Here is an 18,902-nt window from a genome sequence, read left to right as displayed (position 1 = left end):
GTGTCAATTTGGCCCAGCCCACAGGGCATGGCCCTGGCCCATGTGGGTTAGGACCAAAAAAGCCCACATTGAAAAAAAAGACCCCAACAAAGAAGCCCACAAGGCCAAAAACCCTACAAAAGCCCTATGGGCCAAGGCCAACCCATGGGCTTTCATCTTCCACATGAAAAATATATTATTTTTTAAAATATATTACTATTTGTGGGACAGGCCTAACAAACCGGACAAGCACGACGACCCGAATAGGTCGAACGAACCGGACCTGCCCAATGACCACGACAAGAACGACGACTCGCACGGGCCCGATGATCCAAACAAACGTAACGACCCGAACCGGCTTGACGACCCGGACGGGTCGAACGACCCAAACGGGCCTGACAACCACCATAAACCCAACAACACGAATGGACCCGACGACATGGACGGGCCCAACGACCCGGACAGGCTCGACGACCCAGACGGGACCGATGACCCGGATGGGCCCTACGACCCAAACAAGCTTGACCGGGCCCGTTCGGGTCGTCAGGCCCGTTCGGGTCGTTAGGCTCGTCTGAGTCGTCGGGTTCGTCCGTGTCGTCAGGCCTGTCTTGGTCGTCGGGTCCATACGGATCCTTTAGCCTGTTTGGATCATAGGGCCTGTACTGGTCATCGAGCATGTTCGGGCCGTCGAGCCTGTCCTGGTCGATGGGTCTGTCTGAATCCTCGGGCATGTCCGGGTCATTGAGCTTGTTTGGGTCGTTGGGCCTGTTTGGGTCATCAGGCCCGTCCGGGTCGTTGGGCCCTTTCGATTCGTTGGGTATTTCTGGAGCATCGGGCCTGTCCGAGTTGTTTGGCTCGTTTGTGTCATCGGACCCATCCAGGTCATCGGGCCCGTCTGGGTCAACGGTCATGTCGGGCCCGTCTAGTTCGTCGGGCCCGTCCGAGTCGTCGGGCTTGTCTGGGTCGTCGGGCCCGTTCGTGTCATTGGGTTTGTTTGGATCATCGGGTTTGTCTGGGTCGTTGGGCCCGTTGGGACCGTCTAGGTCGTCGGGCCCACCCGGGTCTTTGGGCTTGTTCGGGTTGTCCGGTCGTCCTTGTCATCGTGCTCATCCTAGTCATTGCGGTCATCCAGGTCGTCGGGCCCGTTCGGGTCATTGGGCATGTTTCAATCATTGGGCCCATCCGGGTAGTTGGGCTTGTTCAGGTCGTCGGGCCCGTCTGGGTCGTCGGGACCGTTCGGATCGTTGGGCCTGTCTGGGTCGTCGGGTCCATATGGTCCTTTGGCCTGTCTGGATAATCGAGCCCGTACGGGTCGTCGAGCCCGTTTGGGTCGTCGAACTTGTCTGGGTTGTTGGGTCTGTCTGGATCATCGGGTAAGTCCGAATTGGGCCTGTTTGGATCATCGAGGCCTTCTAGGTCGTTAGCCACGTTCGGGTCGTAGGGCCCGTCTTGGTCGTCGGGCCTGTTCAGGTCGTTCGGTATATCTGGATCATCGGGCTCGTCCGGGTCGTTGGGCCCGTTAAGACCGTCTAGGTCGTCAGACCCGTCCTGTTCGTCGAGCCCATTCGGGTCTTTGGTTTTGTTCGGGTCGTCGGGCCCGACCTTGTCATTGAGCTCATCCTGGTCATCGCACTCGTCCGGGTCGTCGGGCCTATCCGGGTCGTCGGGCCCATTTGGGTCATTGGGCCTGTCTGGATCATTGGGCCCATCCGGGTTGTTGGGCTTGTTCGGGTCGTCGAGCCCGTTCGAATTGTTGGGTCACTCTGGGTTTTTGGACTTGTCCGGGTCGTCGGATCCGTTTGGGTCGTAAGACTCGTCCGGGTTGTCGGTCCCATCCGGCTCGTCGGTCCCGCCAGGTTGTCGGGCTTGTCCGGGTTGTCGGGCCCATTCGAATTGTCAGGCTCGTCCTAGTCGTCGTGCCCGTCCTTATCGTCGGGCCTGTCCTGGTCATTGGGCCCGTCTGGGTCGTCGAGCCCGTCTAGGTCATTGGGCTCGTCCAGGTCGTCAAACCCATCCAAGTCATCAGGCCCGTCCGGGTCGCTCGACTTGATCTTTGACTCTAGGTTAATGTAGTATTATTTGGGGGCTAACCCACGTTAGTCCTAGCCCTAACCCACTAGAGAGGGAGTTTTGGGGGCTGGGGCTTTTTTTTGGCCCCCTCATTTGGGGGCCCCCTAAAATAAGGCTTTATGAAGAGTGGGTCAGGGCTGGGCATGGACTAGAGGTCAAATTGACACCTTTATTATTAAGTATCTCTTACCTTCCAATCCTATATGTTCAAGATTTGTATTCATTTAGTTCAATATTTGTATTCATTTAGTTCTTGAATTAAGTAAATAAAAAAAGTGTTATAATTAAGTAAATTAACTGAAATTCTAATAAAAGATTAGAATTAAATTATCAACAAGTCGTTCAAAAAATATTCAAATAGCAAAAATTTGAATTCAAAAGGAATAAAAAATAAGCTTACACTATTAAAAAATTAGATGAATGAACCTATTGAACACAAAACTTTAGAATTTAATCTAAGTGTTGAGTAGTGAAATGTTCGTCAAACAATTTCCCCTTTAACTCTAATGAATTCTCTTTTATGCAGCCTTTGGATAATAATCTTTGTATCTCCAATTCAATTCAGTATTGATTCTAGCAAATCTACAATATTAATTGTGTATATTCATCTTTTTGGCACTAGACACTCTAAAAGAAAAGTTTTGATAATTCTTCATATTGTGTTTGTCCCAGACCATAACTTGAGAATAATATCGTGTTTTTGTTCAGTTTACATGTTTTTCCCGAATAAAATTGCTCAATTCAAATCTTCAAATCAAATCTTTGTTGGCACGTTCAAAGGTTATCTAGTTGTCTATCACAACTAACCAAAATATACACTTTGGTGCAAACTAGATATTTTAACATATTAAACAACTCAGTAGCACGAATGAAGAAATAGTCAGGAAACACATGTGTGATTACAAGCTTCTTGGTTAGACTTTTATGAGTTGTCTAATCAGTCATCTAATGCTTCGTCTAATGAAGCATGACAACTTACTTTTAGGAAAGATTTCAACAGAAGCTTAGTTAACCCCATTTAGGTGGATCCCAAATAAAACAATGAAAATAGTTTCAATATATTCTAAGAAAGCTCAAATTAGACCTTCTAAGTGTGATGAAATTGTATTCATTAATGATGGTTTACTAATCGTAGATGAAGCCCTATTATAATCCTCATCTATGACCTTTGTTGCACTGGTGTTTTGTGATTATTGTTATTTTTTATCATTGTTCCTTCTCATAGATTCTTGAAAGTTTGGGAGAATTATTTTCGCTGCATACTTTAGTACTTTTGGTTGTTGTGTTGTTGTCTTCTCCATCTTAGAGCTCTTTAGTTTGGAGCTTTATTTACTTGCTTGAATGATAGAGGCTGTAAGACCCGAGAAATTTAAATAATTAATTAAATAATTATTTAATAAATGTGGGTAGTAGGAGTCTTTCAGTAATTTAATGCAGATTGCTATGATGTGGAAAAGTACTAGCTTAAATGATTGAAAGTACTTAATTGTGTGAGAGGACTTGGGTTCAAGTCTTATGTATGTCATTTATGTGCTATTTAATTTATTATTATTTTAAATATGTGTAGGATCATGATGAGTGATAATATAATCATAGAATTATATAAATTATCATGAAATATGAATTGGTTGAATGGTTATGCATTAATTTGACATTTGGCTTGGTATGGGTTTGAACCTTGGTGAACCCAAATTAAACTTTCCTTTTGTCAAAATTTTCTTTAGCATGAAGGTGAAAGGGCAAGGAAACCCTAGCAGCCAAGGGGGCTGGAAAACCATCATAGAATTGCCAATGAATGGCAATTAAACTCAAGTTTAATGGTATTTTCGTTTTACACCATTTACCTCTCATTAAGACCACTATTAGGGACCAATTAAGAGAAAGAAAGAGTGGTTTAGGGACTGTTATTGTTGCATAGCCTTAGGTATACGAAAATGGAGAGTGTAAGGTGAGAAGTGAGGGAACATCGTTGGTGATCAAGAGGGAACTCACAACAAGTCCAAAAATAAGCTAAGGAATCCATGTTAAGGGAGTTGGAACCGAACCTTTTATTTTGTGTTGTTATTTGTATGAAATGTATGAGAATTTGAATGCATGTACTATGTTATTTCATGTATTTTCGTGTTTTCTGTAATTTTCCAGAAATCGCCTGGCGGGTGATGAATCACTGTCAGGCGACTCATCCTATTTCTTGGTAATTGGGGGTTCTAAAGACGGAACCGCCTGGCGACACGGGCTTAACCGCCAGGCGACGCATGTTGGTGTACCCAGTTTTCTGGGTTTTATGAAGGGTCTGGCGGTGACGAATACCTGTCAAGCGACGCGAGCCACTTTTGGCTCGATTTTGATGTTTCACAGGTTTTGGGAGGTTTCTGATTGGGGAGAAATCGCGTTCTAATCTTTATGAATGATTAAACATCGTATTTCATTGGAAATTCGTGGAATTGGGGTTTAATTGAGAAGAAAAATGCATGAAGGTTATCTTAGGGTTAATGAATTGGGGATTTCGAAAACGACACTAATCTAAATGGAAAATGTGAATGAATTCGGGTATAGGAAGTGTTAGAGAATGAATTGTAATCCTAAAAGATGGAATCGTATCTTATAGAGTCATAAATTGGTTGAACTCAGAGTTGTTGTGAATGGGTTGAGGTTCGTAGGTGCAAAGAAGAATGTTAGGGTTCCTAGGACAACAGGAACCGCCTGGCGGCACGTTGATTACCGCCAGGCGCCATACCAGTGATGCGTGGTGCTCTGGTTCACAAAAAATGCTATTTTTCATTTTTTTCGCAGATCAGAAACCGCCTGGCACCAGTATAGTCCCGCTAGGCGCCACCAGTTTCTCTAGTTTGTGCAGTTTTCGTAAAACTGCATTTACCAGTTTGTTAACCGTCCGATTTTGTTGAAATTGTGGAAGGTGATTCACAACATGTTGATCTTCACTTTGAACGGTGGAGATTTGAATTGGATGCCTGTAGAGAGAGAGATATACGTTACTCATGATTGGTTGTTTGAATTCCCTAATAGTATGATTACTAATGGATGATTAAGTGTGCTCAAGTGCTGGTATGGCCTTGATTGGTGAATGTATATATATATATATATATATGTGATTGATGAGTATGTTTTTGGTAGTGCTTGCTGAGACATGTTGAATATATGAACCTATATATGTTAGCTCGAATGTATGATGTTATAAATGTGTGAAAAAGTCCACTATTTATGATATCACTATGACCGAGTGTTGCATGATCATGATGGGTTTTGGGAAAGTATGGGAACATGATAATCATACTTTAAATGTAATGGAATTGTGAGGGCATGCAACATAAGTATATAGCTTTGATTGTGTCTTATGTGGGGTGTGTGAATTCTCAACATGAAAAGGGTTGGGAAAATGAGAAGGGGAAAATAAATTGTGTGCTAGTTTAAGAGGTAAGTATATATGAATTATAAAAGAGAGGAATTTGTGCTTATACTTGAAAGATGCATAGGTGTTGTGATGTTGTAATTTGGAATATATGAATGTGTATGTTGATTTCTGGATGTTTGAGAATTGAATGGTTGAATTTTAGGAAATGAATTAGAGTACCTAAAACCAGTAGTGTCACATTACTGGTGTAGCACCTGCCGGTGTAGAGTGGACTGTCAGGCGATAGTAGGAAACATGGATGTCTTATGAGTTGTGGCGCTCGACGGTGATGTGGAACCGCCAGGCGGTCTATACTATCATTTCTAGCGACGCTTAGGCTGCGTTAAGCGATGGTGTAGTGGCAAGGTGCGTTGTGATATGTTTTGCATGACTTGTTGTGTTGGTCCTGGTCTAGGATATGCTTGATGTTGTCATGAGCGGGTAGGTTCATGACTGGTGATGAACACATGACGATATGAGCGGGGAGGTTCATATCCTGATACTCTCATGTAGGGATACGAGCGGGGAGGTTCGTATGTTCTGTGCTCACACTTGAGAGATGCTGCGAGCAGGGAGGTTCGTAGCTGGTGGATCATGTGTGTTGGACTATGGGTGGGGAGGTCTGTAGAGTTGGACTACAAGCGGGGAGGTTCATAGAGCAGGACTACGAGCGAGGAGCTTCGTAGAGGCAGGATCACGAGCGGGCAGGTTCGTGTGAGCATCATAAACCCTGAATCCGATGCTAACTATTTGTATGTTGTGAAGGTTGAAAAGCCTTGGGGATTAAGGTCTTGGACAAGAATTAACTAGAATAAAATAGATGGGTGTATCTTGATTTTTCATTAACTTTTATGTTAATTGTTTATGAGCTTACCATTTCTGCTTGTGTTTGGCGATGATCGTGTAATGCGTTACACGGGAGCAGATGATGTTGCAGATGGTGTTGGTGAGGCATAGCATCGGAGAGAGGGTTAGCTGGGAAAAGCTTTTATTGGAGTTTTATTATTATTATTTTTATGAACTTTGTAAATAGTGTTTTACTGATTTGTGAATTTGGATACTATATTGGAGTTTCATAAATTATGGATTTTTGGATAACTTTCGATTAATAAATGTTTTAAAATTTCTTGTGTTTTTGGGAAGCGAAATATAATAAATGAGGTTTTCATCATCTTTCTTAATTTTATTACTTAAATTAGTTATATCCGACCGGGATGTTACATTTGGTATCAGAATAATAGTTTTCAAATGATTTTTTTGGCCTTGGGGAGTAAGCTGGTCGTGTTTCGGTTGTGAAACCTTGTAGGAATGGATTTGTAGTCTATCAATCATACTATTGATTGCAGATTGCGTAGAGTTGTGAAACTGGAAGCATTAAGAACAGAAAATATCTTGGTAAAGTGATGAGGGTGCACACTCATGACGATATCTGAGATAGTATCCTTTCTTAATTCTAAAGGTTTTGGTAAAAGAGAGAGAAGTTATAGGTTGAGTTCCTTTTCTATACCTTTTCTTGTTATGTTTGCACTTCTGTGGTATGTGTTTGTTATTTATGGTGGCAAAGGAATGCAGATTCAAGGTCAAACTTGATCTGTTTGCCTTGCAGGGGTTAGAGTAGGCCTTTGAGGTAGTCTCTTGACCGAAGATACGAATATGCAGAAGGTTGTGTATTAGTGTACAAGTGAAGTTAAGTTGTGGATTGTAGGCGAAAAGCACTAGAGGAGTTTAGAAAAATCGTGTTAAACTGAGGGCAAGAATATGTTCTTGGAATGAATAACACAAGTTTTGCGAGAGGAATCAGATTCAAAGGTTAGAATAATGAGAGGTGTTCAGTGCATGCTTGTGCAGCAAAGTTGAGAAGTCAAATTGGTACTACATCTTAACATGGGTCCGAGGTCGGAGTGGAAAGTAGTGAAACGTATGAGGCTAAGGCTAAACTAAGAGCATAGAGACAAGGAAGTGAGAACCTCAAGCGGAAGGTAAAGTTGAGGCAGAACTCGAAAGAATAGGACGACCAGGCAATGTTCTAAGAAAGGGGGGAAACCGGGAAACCAATCACGTGGTAGGAATACTGTATGTCAAGGTTTTATGCTGGTCAACCTCCATGAGAGGCAGTTAAATCTTCTCAGCAATAACCACAATTTAAATCAGGAGTAGAATGGATGTCCTAAGTAAGGGACTCACAAGAGAGAAAGGTTTGACTTGGGACATGAGATGAACGGTTTCAAGTATCGAAAGAAGAAGTACTTCGTTAAGATGTTCTTGTGGGAATGAGGCAGTCGGTAACGTCATGGTACAAGGGAGGATGAAAGGAAAAGAGAAAAGTCTTATGTAGCAAAAGGAGTGTCTCTACTAATTGGTGTTGGATCGGTTAAAGTAAATAATTAAAAGGATACAAGATCAAAAAGTGGTGTTTGGGGTATACGTTTTGGTTTTAATCGAGATCATATACTCCTTGGTATTGCCATAATGAGAATTGGATTCTGGTTGTCTGCAAGAGGGAGTTGGTAGTGAGATGTTGTTTACTCTACAGTTGCGGCTAAGTGCGGAATACTTGGGTTTGGTGGTGTCTCGAGATGATCGAAGAATTCATACTCAAGGTTAATTAGAATTGACTCGTTTGTGAGAATGGGACATCAACACAAGAGTGGATAGGTTATTTTCCAATTTCATGTTGGAACGGTGTGCTACTCAACAAGGTAGTGTTCGATGATCCAAAGAGATAAATCGACGACGGTGTATCAATTGTAGATGGATTAGAAAGGTGAGGACAGAATGTCGTGTGAACTAGAGTTACTTAGCAAAGACCAGAGAAGAATAGATGTAGAGCATCTCGATGGTGGAAGAGTCCTAGACTCTTTTTCAAGTATATGCTAGAATTTCACTTTGGAGTGGTGAAGTTCCTTATCGCATTAGTACCTGAGGAAGAGCTGGTGTCAATAATTTCTAATCGGATGGTGTCGCGGGGAATGGGAAGAAAGAGAAGCAGAGGAATAGATACTGAAGAATTGATGACAAGGACTTAGTGTAAACACTATAATGATTGCAAGTTTTAGTGTAAACACGTGATGATATGAGCGGGGAGGTTCATATCCTATTGCTCTCGTGTGGAGATACGAGCGAGGTAGGTTCGTATGTTCCGTGCTCACACTTGAGATATGCTACGTGCGGGGAGGTACATAGCTGGTGGATCACGTGTGTTGGACTACGGACGGGTAGGTCCGTAGAGCAGGACTACGAGCGGGGAGGTTCGTAGAGCAGGACTACGAGCGGGTAGGTTTGTGTGAGCATCATAAACCCTGAATCCGAGGCTAACTATTTGTGTGTTGTGAAGGTTGAAAAGCCTTGGGGATTAAGGTCTTGGATAAGAATTAACTAGAATAAAATAGATGGGTGTATCTTGATTTTTCATTAACTTTTATGTTAACTGTTTATGAGTTCACCCTTTCTGGTTGTGTTTGGCGATGATCGTGTAATGCGTTACATGGGAGCAGATGATGTTGCAGGTGGTGCTGGTGAGGCATAGCATCGGAGAGAGGGTTAGTTGAGAAAATCTTTTACTGGAGTTTTATTATTATTGTTTTTATGAACTTTGTAAACAGTGTTTTACTGATTTGTGAATTTGGATACTATATTGGAGTTTCATAAATTATGGATTTTTGGGTAACTTTCGATTAATAAATGTTTTAAAATTTCCCGCGTTTTTGGGAAGCGGAGTATAATAAATGAGGTTTTCATCATATTTCTTAATTTTATTACTTAAATTAGTAATATCCGATCGGAATGTTACAGAGGCAAATACAAATAAGATTGTTATAAATGATACAACTTATCATTATGAAAGGGCAAGAGCAAAGACTTTGTATTTGAGAAGAAATTTCATCATCTCGTCTTTGCTACGCAAAAGCCAAATTTTGCGCTGATGAAGAATGGGATTTTGAGCACCAATTGGTGTCTGGTTTTATTCGAAAATATGTGCAATGTTTATAATCACATTGCTAATGAGACACGTGTTATAACTTTGTGGAAGAAGATCGAGTTCTTGTATGTTTCTCTGTCAGGCAATAATAAGTTGTATTTATTGATTTTGAGGTACATAAAGAGTTCTTCAATTTCATATCTAAATGAGTTCCATGGGTTCTTAGATCAACTATCGGAAATGGATATCAATTTTGATGAAGTTATGAGACTATGGATATTGAAAACTCTACTCCACTCTTGAGAGAGATAGTTCATATTTCAATCATAAACTTAACTTTTAATGACATGTTTCTTTCCAAACGGAAAATAGTGGTGCTCTTAATGAAGATGTGACTTCTCTATCATGTTGCCAAGGTCTCCTGACAAGAAGATGACTTGCCTCTATTGGTGTTATGTTACAAGGCACCTTACCCTTCTAGTTACTTATTAAAAACCTCACTAAAGCTTGTTTAATTATGGATTAAAATATATATTTTGTCCATATTTTTGTTGTTTTTATTCAATTTGGTCCTCATTTTAATTTTGTGTTCAATTAGAGACTCATTTACGTCAAATTTTGGTCAACTTGGTCCTTTCTACTAATGGTATTTAAATAGTTAACATTTTTGAACAGTACATGCCACGTGTTAGCTCTTGGTTTTTTCAATTTTTTTTAAATTTTTTTACATCTTTTTAATTTAAAAAAAATTGTCCATGTGTCAAGTCATAATTGTGTCATGTGTCAATGTCAGTGCCACGTGTTAGTTTGTGGTTGTGTAATTTTTTTTGTTTAATTTAATCCCTATATTTGTTATTTTTATTCAATTTAGTCCCATATTCGTTATTTTTGTTCATTTTCGTTCCAATTTTGGTTAAAAATGAATCAATTTTGTCCCTTTCAAATTGACACCAAATTTAATATCTTTTATAGAAATTATACTAATATTTTTTTAAAAATTGACATTTTTATTAATTATTTTGAAATTCAAGTATAAATTATTAAATTTAATTATAATTGAATAAAATTCTTATATTTAATTCTTAAATAAAATACAATTATTTAAAATATTATAAGAATGTATATAAATATTAAAAAAAATTCTAATATTTATATTCTAAAATACTAATACTTTTAAAATTAAAATTTAAAAATATTTCAAATATTAGAAATATTTTAGAAATAACTAATATTTATAAAATTAACATTTAAATATAAAACATTTTAGATTTTAATTTAATATCTAAAATGCAATAAAAATGTTAATTATTTTAGATTTAAATGTCAATTTAATTTTACAAATGTTATTATATATTTTTAAGACATTTAATAATTATATTTTAATAACATTTTAAATAATTATATTTGATTTAACCATTGAATCTTAAGAATTATATTAAATTTATAATTAAATATAATAATTTATAATTGAATTTCAAAAATAACTAATAATAATGTCAAATTTAAATATATATATATATATATATATATATAATATAAAAAAAATTGGTCTCAACTTAAAAGGAAAAATTTGTTCCATTTTAACAAAAATTGGGACTAAATTAAACAAAAATAACGAATATAAGGACTAAATTGAACAAAAATAACGAATGTCGAGATTAAATTGAACAAAAATAAATAATACAACCACAAATTGACACGTGGCACTAACATTGACACATTGTGACTTGACACGTGGACAATTTTTTTAAAATTAAAAAAGTTAGGAGCCAACACGTGGCATGTACGGTTAAAAAACGTTAACTATTTAAACACCGTTAGTAAAAATGACCAAATTGACTAAAATTTGCTGAAAATAAGACCTAATTTAACACAAAACGAAAATTATGATCAAATTAAATAAAAATAACAAAAATAAGGACCATGTGTATATTTAAACCTTTGTTTATTAATATATTTATTTCTCCCTTTTCACTAAGTCATTGCAACATATATGACATGGCATGGGATGCAGCGGTTAAGCCTAACTTCTCCATTAGCCTCTTGCTAGACACATTAGTATAACTATCCCGGTAGTGATAACTGAGTAAAGACTTTTGTTAACTAGACACCTTATTTGAAAGATGTTTTCTTTTTGAGAGTCCTCAAAATCTTTTTAGTCATGTCCTCATAAGTGTCTAGTTATCAAGAGGTCACCTTTTGATGCCTCACAATTATCTTCAATAGGAACTTGTGAAGAAGAAGAATAACAATGAGATGTTTATCATGTGAAGAAAATGGAGAAAAGGGTTAAGAAGAGTGCTCGAATTCAACCTCTCCTCCTTCTAATAATACCACAACTCTGATAATGGTGATTATTAGCAAATATTAACATCATTGTTTTATTACTAAGTACAATATTCAATTTGAGATAAGGCAAAAGGTTAGAAAGAAGAAATGAGATACTATAATCCTATATATGTGTATCTGATTATGATTGGACAACTGATAAAAAAAAATTCCTACCAAATGATATTTCATAAATCTTATTATGCTTATTAATGTTTTTTATTTATTTAGTAAGTCCAAGAAATTTCACTAATCAAGAGAAAAACTCCATCATAATAATAAATGAGAATGAAATTAAAGACATGGTTGGAAAAGTGAAGAATGAGATGAGGATAAGTTACAAGAGAATGTCATTACAGAAAGAAAATGAACTAAGTGACATTTTGAAATCATATAATTTTAAATTTTATATGAATAATTTAAATATTTTCCGCAAGTGGAAGAAAGTATGGGGTACTAAAAGAAAAAACCTTTAAAGCATAAACTAGACCAGAGTGTTCCACCCGAACAGATTTCTAATTGCACCGCCTTCTTATTTGCCTGGGCTCCAAAAATTAGACAACACCTATATTTACTAGTCATAGCTACACTTTTGGGGGTTTCTTCCTGCATCCCCAATATTTCTTCTGCACCTCCAAAGATTCATACTCTTCCATTTATGTCCTTGAAAATTAAATAAATAAATAATTAATTAATTAGGTAGACGTAATAATTAAACAATTATAAAGTGACAGAGGTAGTTGATTGTCTGAATTAATTGATAGTAATATTTTATATGTATCCTTACACCCCCTCTTCTTTCACTTTCACTTCCATTGTAGAAGAAGAATTTTCGTTGGGTGTGAATTTTGCAGTTCAGGCCATGTCCTATCCCCTGCACTCCCTCTTGTCCTAGTCATGTCTGTAATTAACAAATTTAAAAACATATTAAAATTCAAACTAATTAAAAATAAAATTATTCAAACAATATAATTAATTAAAATTATCCAAACATATAAATAATAACAATTATAATTTTTCAAAATAATAATTAATTATAATTATTATTATTCAAAATTATAATTTATTATTATTATTCAAAATTATAATTAATTATAAATAAAATTAATCAATATTTTAATTAATTAAATTAAATTAATATTAAAATAAAATTGTTCAAAATAATAATTATTTAAAATTATATTTACTCAACAATAGAATTAATTAAAATTAAAATTATTCAAAATTGTAAATAATTAAAATTCTAATTATTCTAAATTATAATTAATTAAAATTATAATTGATTAAAATTATAATTAAGTAAAATTATAATCAATTAATATCAAAAGTTATATACATTAAGTACAAAAAAAAAATACAACGTGTGTAAACACGTGCTTACGAAAGTCGACTTCCGATGATAATTTTTGTACATATACGGAAGTCCACTTCCGGGCACAACATGGAAGTCACGTCTCCTTTGGAAGTCACTAAATCACTCATATCTTCTTACGGTAGTCACTTCCACTTACGGAAATCATTTTCAACTACAGAAGTCAACAAATACAATCACGAAAGTCAGTTTTAATTACGGAAGTCGACTTTCGGTATTGATGGCTTACGAAAGTCGACTTCTGTAAGTGTCATTTTCATGTTATTCATGGTGATTTACGGAAGTCCACTTCCGAAACTTGTTTTTGTCTACGGAAGTCCACTTCCGTCATTTTATGGCTTACAAAATTCGACTTTCGATATTAAATCACTTGCAGAAGTCGACTTCTGATTTGTGGTTTACGTTTTTCACTTCACAGATCTATGCTCCAAACAAAAAAAATGTTTATACTTATAAATGCAGCAAACATGGCACCAACAATACAAAAAATTAAAAATTATAATGAAAGGGATATGATTACCTGTTAATGTAGAGGAATGGCAAAGGGAAGAGGAAGAGCATAACAAAAAACAAAGAAGAGGAGTGTGCCTTGAGAGGCGATCTTAGAGAGTGAGGAGAGTGAGGCAAAGGAGGATTTGAGGGTGAGGTGAGAAGGGGGCTAGGTTTAGATTAAAAAAGAGTGAAGAGTAATTTTCATTAAATAAAAGAAGAAAATGAGAGAAGTAAAATTTTAAAATGGTCAAAGGAAAATTTTAAATTAATTTTAAGAAAAATTTAGAGGTGGAGAACAAATATTGGGGAGCAGAAAGAAAACCCCACACTTTTTTGGACATATAATACACATTTTATAATATGATTATAAATTAATTACGAAGTGTTATGATAGGAAAACATGATATTTTCTATATTATGGTACTAAGAAAAGGAATGTAGAGATGTAAAAAGAAAATTTCTTTCTTTTTTTTTTACTATAAGTCTCCTTCTGTTAGTGTCTACAAGTTTTAAAAAGACCCACCAGTGATATTTTACTATTCTAATTATTTTATGCACAATTTTCTTTATTAATAGCAAACTTGAAATTATTTAGTAGTGAAAAAAAATGGTTACAACTATAATAATAATAATAATAAAATAAAATCATAAAAAATATGATAAATAAAATCAAAGAATTAAAATGCATGAATGATAACTCAAAATATTAAATGAATAAAGCAAATCTTTTCCTTCTATTTCTGTTTCTAAGAAATATGTTTTTCAAGTAATAAAACTTTTGCAAATCTGTAGGTGAAATACGTAATGTTTCAGTTTCATCACATGATTTTATCTAAATATTACATACCGCGACAATTGTAAAGAAAAAACACTATTATAACAATAGTTTAAGTTAAGAAATAAAAATAAATATTTTTTAAAAACAAACAATTAATTTAATTAGTACCCATTAAATTTACTAGTTTAAATAAAATAAGCTTTAAGATTAAAAAACATGTATAACTTTTAAAAAATAAACAGAAGCACTAAAGTTTTTAACGAAAAATTAATTTAAAATATAAAATTATAACTACACTCTAATATATTTTTATTTACAAAATCACAAATTTTATTTATATATTGAAACTTATAAAGTTATTTTTTATGTGACTTTACGTTCATTAACTAGCTTAATTATAGGATGATTTAATAAAGATATCTTAAGTCCACCACCATATCTTGTGATGGTTACATCTACTGTATGGCCTTTATTAATTTCAACTTACAAAGTCACATCTAATTAATACCCGGACGAGTTACATTTAATTGAGAAATAAAAATAAATTTGTGGAAAAATAAATTAATTAATTATTACTATTTCATAACAGGCTATGTTTTCTAAAATATAAATTTATCATTTGTTGTGGTACTTCCTTTGTATTTTGTATTTTATTTTAATTTTTAATAAATTTTATATAATAATAAATTATTGATGGGTAATATTTTAGGAGTAAATATAAATGTTAAAATTCATAATAATATTTAACATAATTATATTAAAAAATTAATTAATTATTTTAGTAATTTTTAATATTTAAATGCTTTTATCATTTTCAAGATTTGTCTACTATATTAAATTTAGATTAAATAGGATAATCAACTTAAAATTAAAATATGTTTATGTCAAAAAATTTATATTAAAATCATTTATATATTTTAATAATGTGTGAAATACATTTTTTAAAATAGAATCAACATATTAATTTTTAGATTAAAATACTCTGTTAGTCCACGTTTATGTTTTAAAATCTCAAATAGGTCCTAAAATATTTGTTTATCTCAAATAGATTCATATTTTTGAAAATACGTAACAATTAGGTTCATTCCGTTAGGATAGTATTAACGGGGTTAAGGATGTGTCATGTGTCAGTTCCTTATTTTTTTGAATTTTTTTTTTTGAAAATTATTTATGCCATATGTCATGTCAGTACTGTGTCACGTGTCAAGTCAGTAAGGTGACACATTTAGTCAATATAGTTGTTATTTTGATTCAATTTCGGTCTATAATTTTTTAAAACTTTTTCAATTTTATCGACTCCAAATTGAGACAAAATATAACTTTTATATAAATTTAACTTTGATCTACATGTATTATTTTGTTATTATATTTTATTTTATTTATTTTCACATTTTCTTTTCCTTCTTCTTCTCCCTTATTCATCTTCACTCAGCACTTATTTATCTTCACCCTGCACCTCCATCCATGGGCTTTCTTTTGAACATTTCGAATTCAACACCTCATAATGAAATCGCTCCCAACGTCCCATGGTAATGGCAACTGTGAGATTTGGGGTTCTCTTCAACTTGGGTGTGCATGTGTTTTGGTTTTAGGAAGAAACTAAAGTACCATCTTGGGTTCTTTTTTGTCATCATTTTGGTTTTCACTCTGATTTCTTAAAACCTTGCAGGAAACTTATTTGTGGGTTTGTGAGAAGAAGAAGAGCCTACAAATTCATGGAAGAGAATGAGCAAAGTTGAAGCAGATGAATAATCAAAATGGATACAACAATCAAAATTAAACATCTAATTTCTTGTCATCTAAATCCAAATGTTATGATATTTTAATTCAGTCCACACATATCACTAAAAAAAAAGCTAGTATTGTTAACTCGATAAATGTATTGTTTAGTAGATATGTCTGTTCGCACTTTTTAATTTTCAAAAAAATTAGATCAATAATAAATATATAATTAATTTTTAAAATAATTGTTAAATATAAAATTAAAAAAATAATATATGTACAATTTTTTTAAAAAAATAATAAAAAAAAATTCAGAATAATGATTAAAAATAAATTATTTATAAAATAATTAATTTTTAAAATAATTAAGGATAAAATTGATATTATGAAATGTGGATACAAAAGAAAAAATTATATTTATATATTGTTATAAATTACTAAAGTATAAAGATGGATTTTATATCGTTATAAATTACTAAAGTATAAAGATGGATTTTATATAATTTTTTAAAGATGTATTTCAATTTTACTAGTAAGTTAAGAATTAAAACATTCTTAACTTTTATTTTTAATATTTATACTAGAACATAGAGTTTTACGTACACACAAGTTGATTTAGTTCGTAAATTTTTTTATTTATTGTTTAATGTAAAAAAGTAAAACACAAAAGCAAGCTCATCTTAGATATCTAATGTATATGTTTGATTAATATGATATTCATTACTAATATAGATTTAAAATAAACAGTTCAATTTAGCAAAAAAAAATATTAAGTTAAATGTATAACTATAACTTAATAAATTAATTAAAGTAGAAAGTAAACAAAATTAAAAAGTTATAAATTACGTACGATTGGAAAGCTATTTCATTTAGTTTTGAATGTTTAATTAGCTTAAAAAAGTTTATTAGTGATTGTTAAAAAGAAATATCAATAAATTAAAATCACTTCTTGAAGCTTTTCAGAATAAAAATTTCAACTTCAAAAACTTACAATATTTTTTTTTTCATTTAAGTAGATTTTAAGTGATTCCATGATCTTCAAGACTTATATATTTTCTTTCCAACAAAATTGGTATCACGTTATTTAAATTAGTGAAACATGATAATATTGAGGATTAGGAAGAAATCATTTAATAGATAGAGATCATGATTAAACAAAAGGTTGATAAAGTAAATTACATGCATACAATTGAAAGTCAAACCTTACATCGGTCAATCAATCGAAAGTCTAACTTTGCGGAGGTTGAGGAGCAAAACCTCATATTGCACAAAACCTCACAGGAATATGTCAGGGAAGGACAAAAGTGCCTTCCATGGTTATCTGGGAGTTGTCTCATGCTTTCCAAGCCTCACTGGCTATAAACTAGAGATGATTATACTATACAAAGGTGACATAAGTGAAGAAAATTTTTACCTAGTACTTCCACTAACACAAAAAAAACATTTTATGTCTGCGATTTTACGTTTGACCCATTAGAATCAGACATACAAAATAATTTGTGGTAACTTGTAAAAAAATTATCAATTGCTTACACCTAGCGTCCTAGGGTTAAACATAAATATAGTTTTTCACGTCTGACTATGCACACCGCACGTAAATTTACTTCTGACGCGTTGTAGTCAAATGCAAATTTACGTATGAATACTCCTGTTAGACGTAAATTTACGTCTGACGTAAATTTACGTCTAACAGGAGTATTCTGACGTAAATTTACGTCTTACGTCTGATTAGTCTCAGCCAGACGTAAATTTACGTTTAACTACAACGCGTCAGACGTAAATGTTAAAAATTAAATCCCTAACCTTCTTCTCCATAGAATCGCGACTGCACGAGAATGGGAATACAATTCTTAGGTTTTCCAACTACACCAGTGGAGAATCTCGTGATTCATTGTTGAAAGGTTGATTTCTCTTTTGATTATGTTTTGGTACACCTCCATTTAGGTTGAAATCCCCAATTTTACGTAGAGGAAGCGACGACGGACGTGCAGTGGCAAATTGGTCGACGTGCAGCGACAGACAGGTCGACATGCAGCGGTGACCGTCTAGTTGAAGTGCAGAGGCAGAGGATTGTGGTTGAAGTGCAGCGGTAGAGGATTGTGGTTGAAGTGCGGCGGTGGAGGACTATGCAGCTGCCACATGATGCTAGGAATTCTTGCAACCAGCATCTATTTCAACCATCATTTGCGATATGGTGTGCAATGAGAGTGACCTCACAAAGGCGTATTTTCTTGGCTCCCTACATTGAAAGGTTAGTCTTACTTAGTAAGATTTTACTTTTAAGTTAGGGTAATTAATGAACTAACCAATTTTGAATCATTGTAGGTCTCATTGGTAGTTAATAGTGATGATTCCTGACGAGTACCTAATTGTTTGGTTTAGCACCATTCATAAGAAACCCAGCCATGACATGAAGGACTATCTACAAGGGTAATGTTATAAGTTCCATAACATCCAATTAGTATATAACAATTATGACTAACATTTTTTCAATTTAACCAGAGTTATGGCAGCATCAAACCAGTTATTGAACAGGAGATCAAAAAATGTTCAATTTATAACTCCAAAGGTTAGGAATCACGTCTATAAGTTAATTAATATTTATACAAGTTATATGTTAGAATAATTTCTCTCTTTGCTATTTTAGTGTAATAAGCAAAATAATTATTTTGAATGCAAATATTATGTGATGCATTGGATTAAAACTATAATTAGGACAGGATTTGTTGATGATTGGATAAAGGTATATATGTAAACACTTATAACTTATCAATTGTATGCTTTGTAGAACTTCACAATACTAACATTGAATTATTGGTTTAGGCCTTCA

This window comes from Vigna unguiculata, chromosome 1 (assembly GCF_037176805.1).
Source record: "Vigna unguiculata cultivar grain cowpea cultivar isolate G323 ecotype 2 chromosome 1, ASM3717680v1, whole genome shotgun sequence".
Taxonomy (NCBI): Eukaryota; Viridiplantae; Streptophyta; class Magnoliopsida; order Fabales; family Fabaceae; genus Vigna; species Vigna unguiculata.
This window is presented reverse-complemented; position numbering follows the sequence as displayed.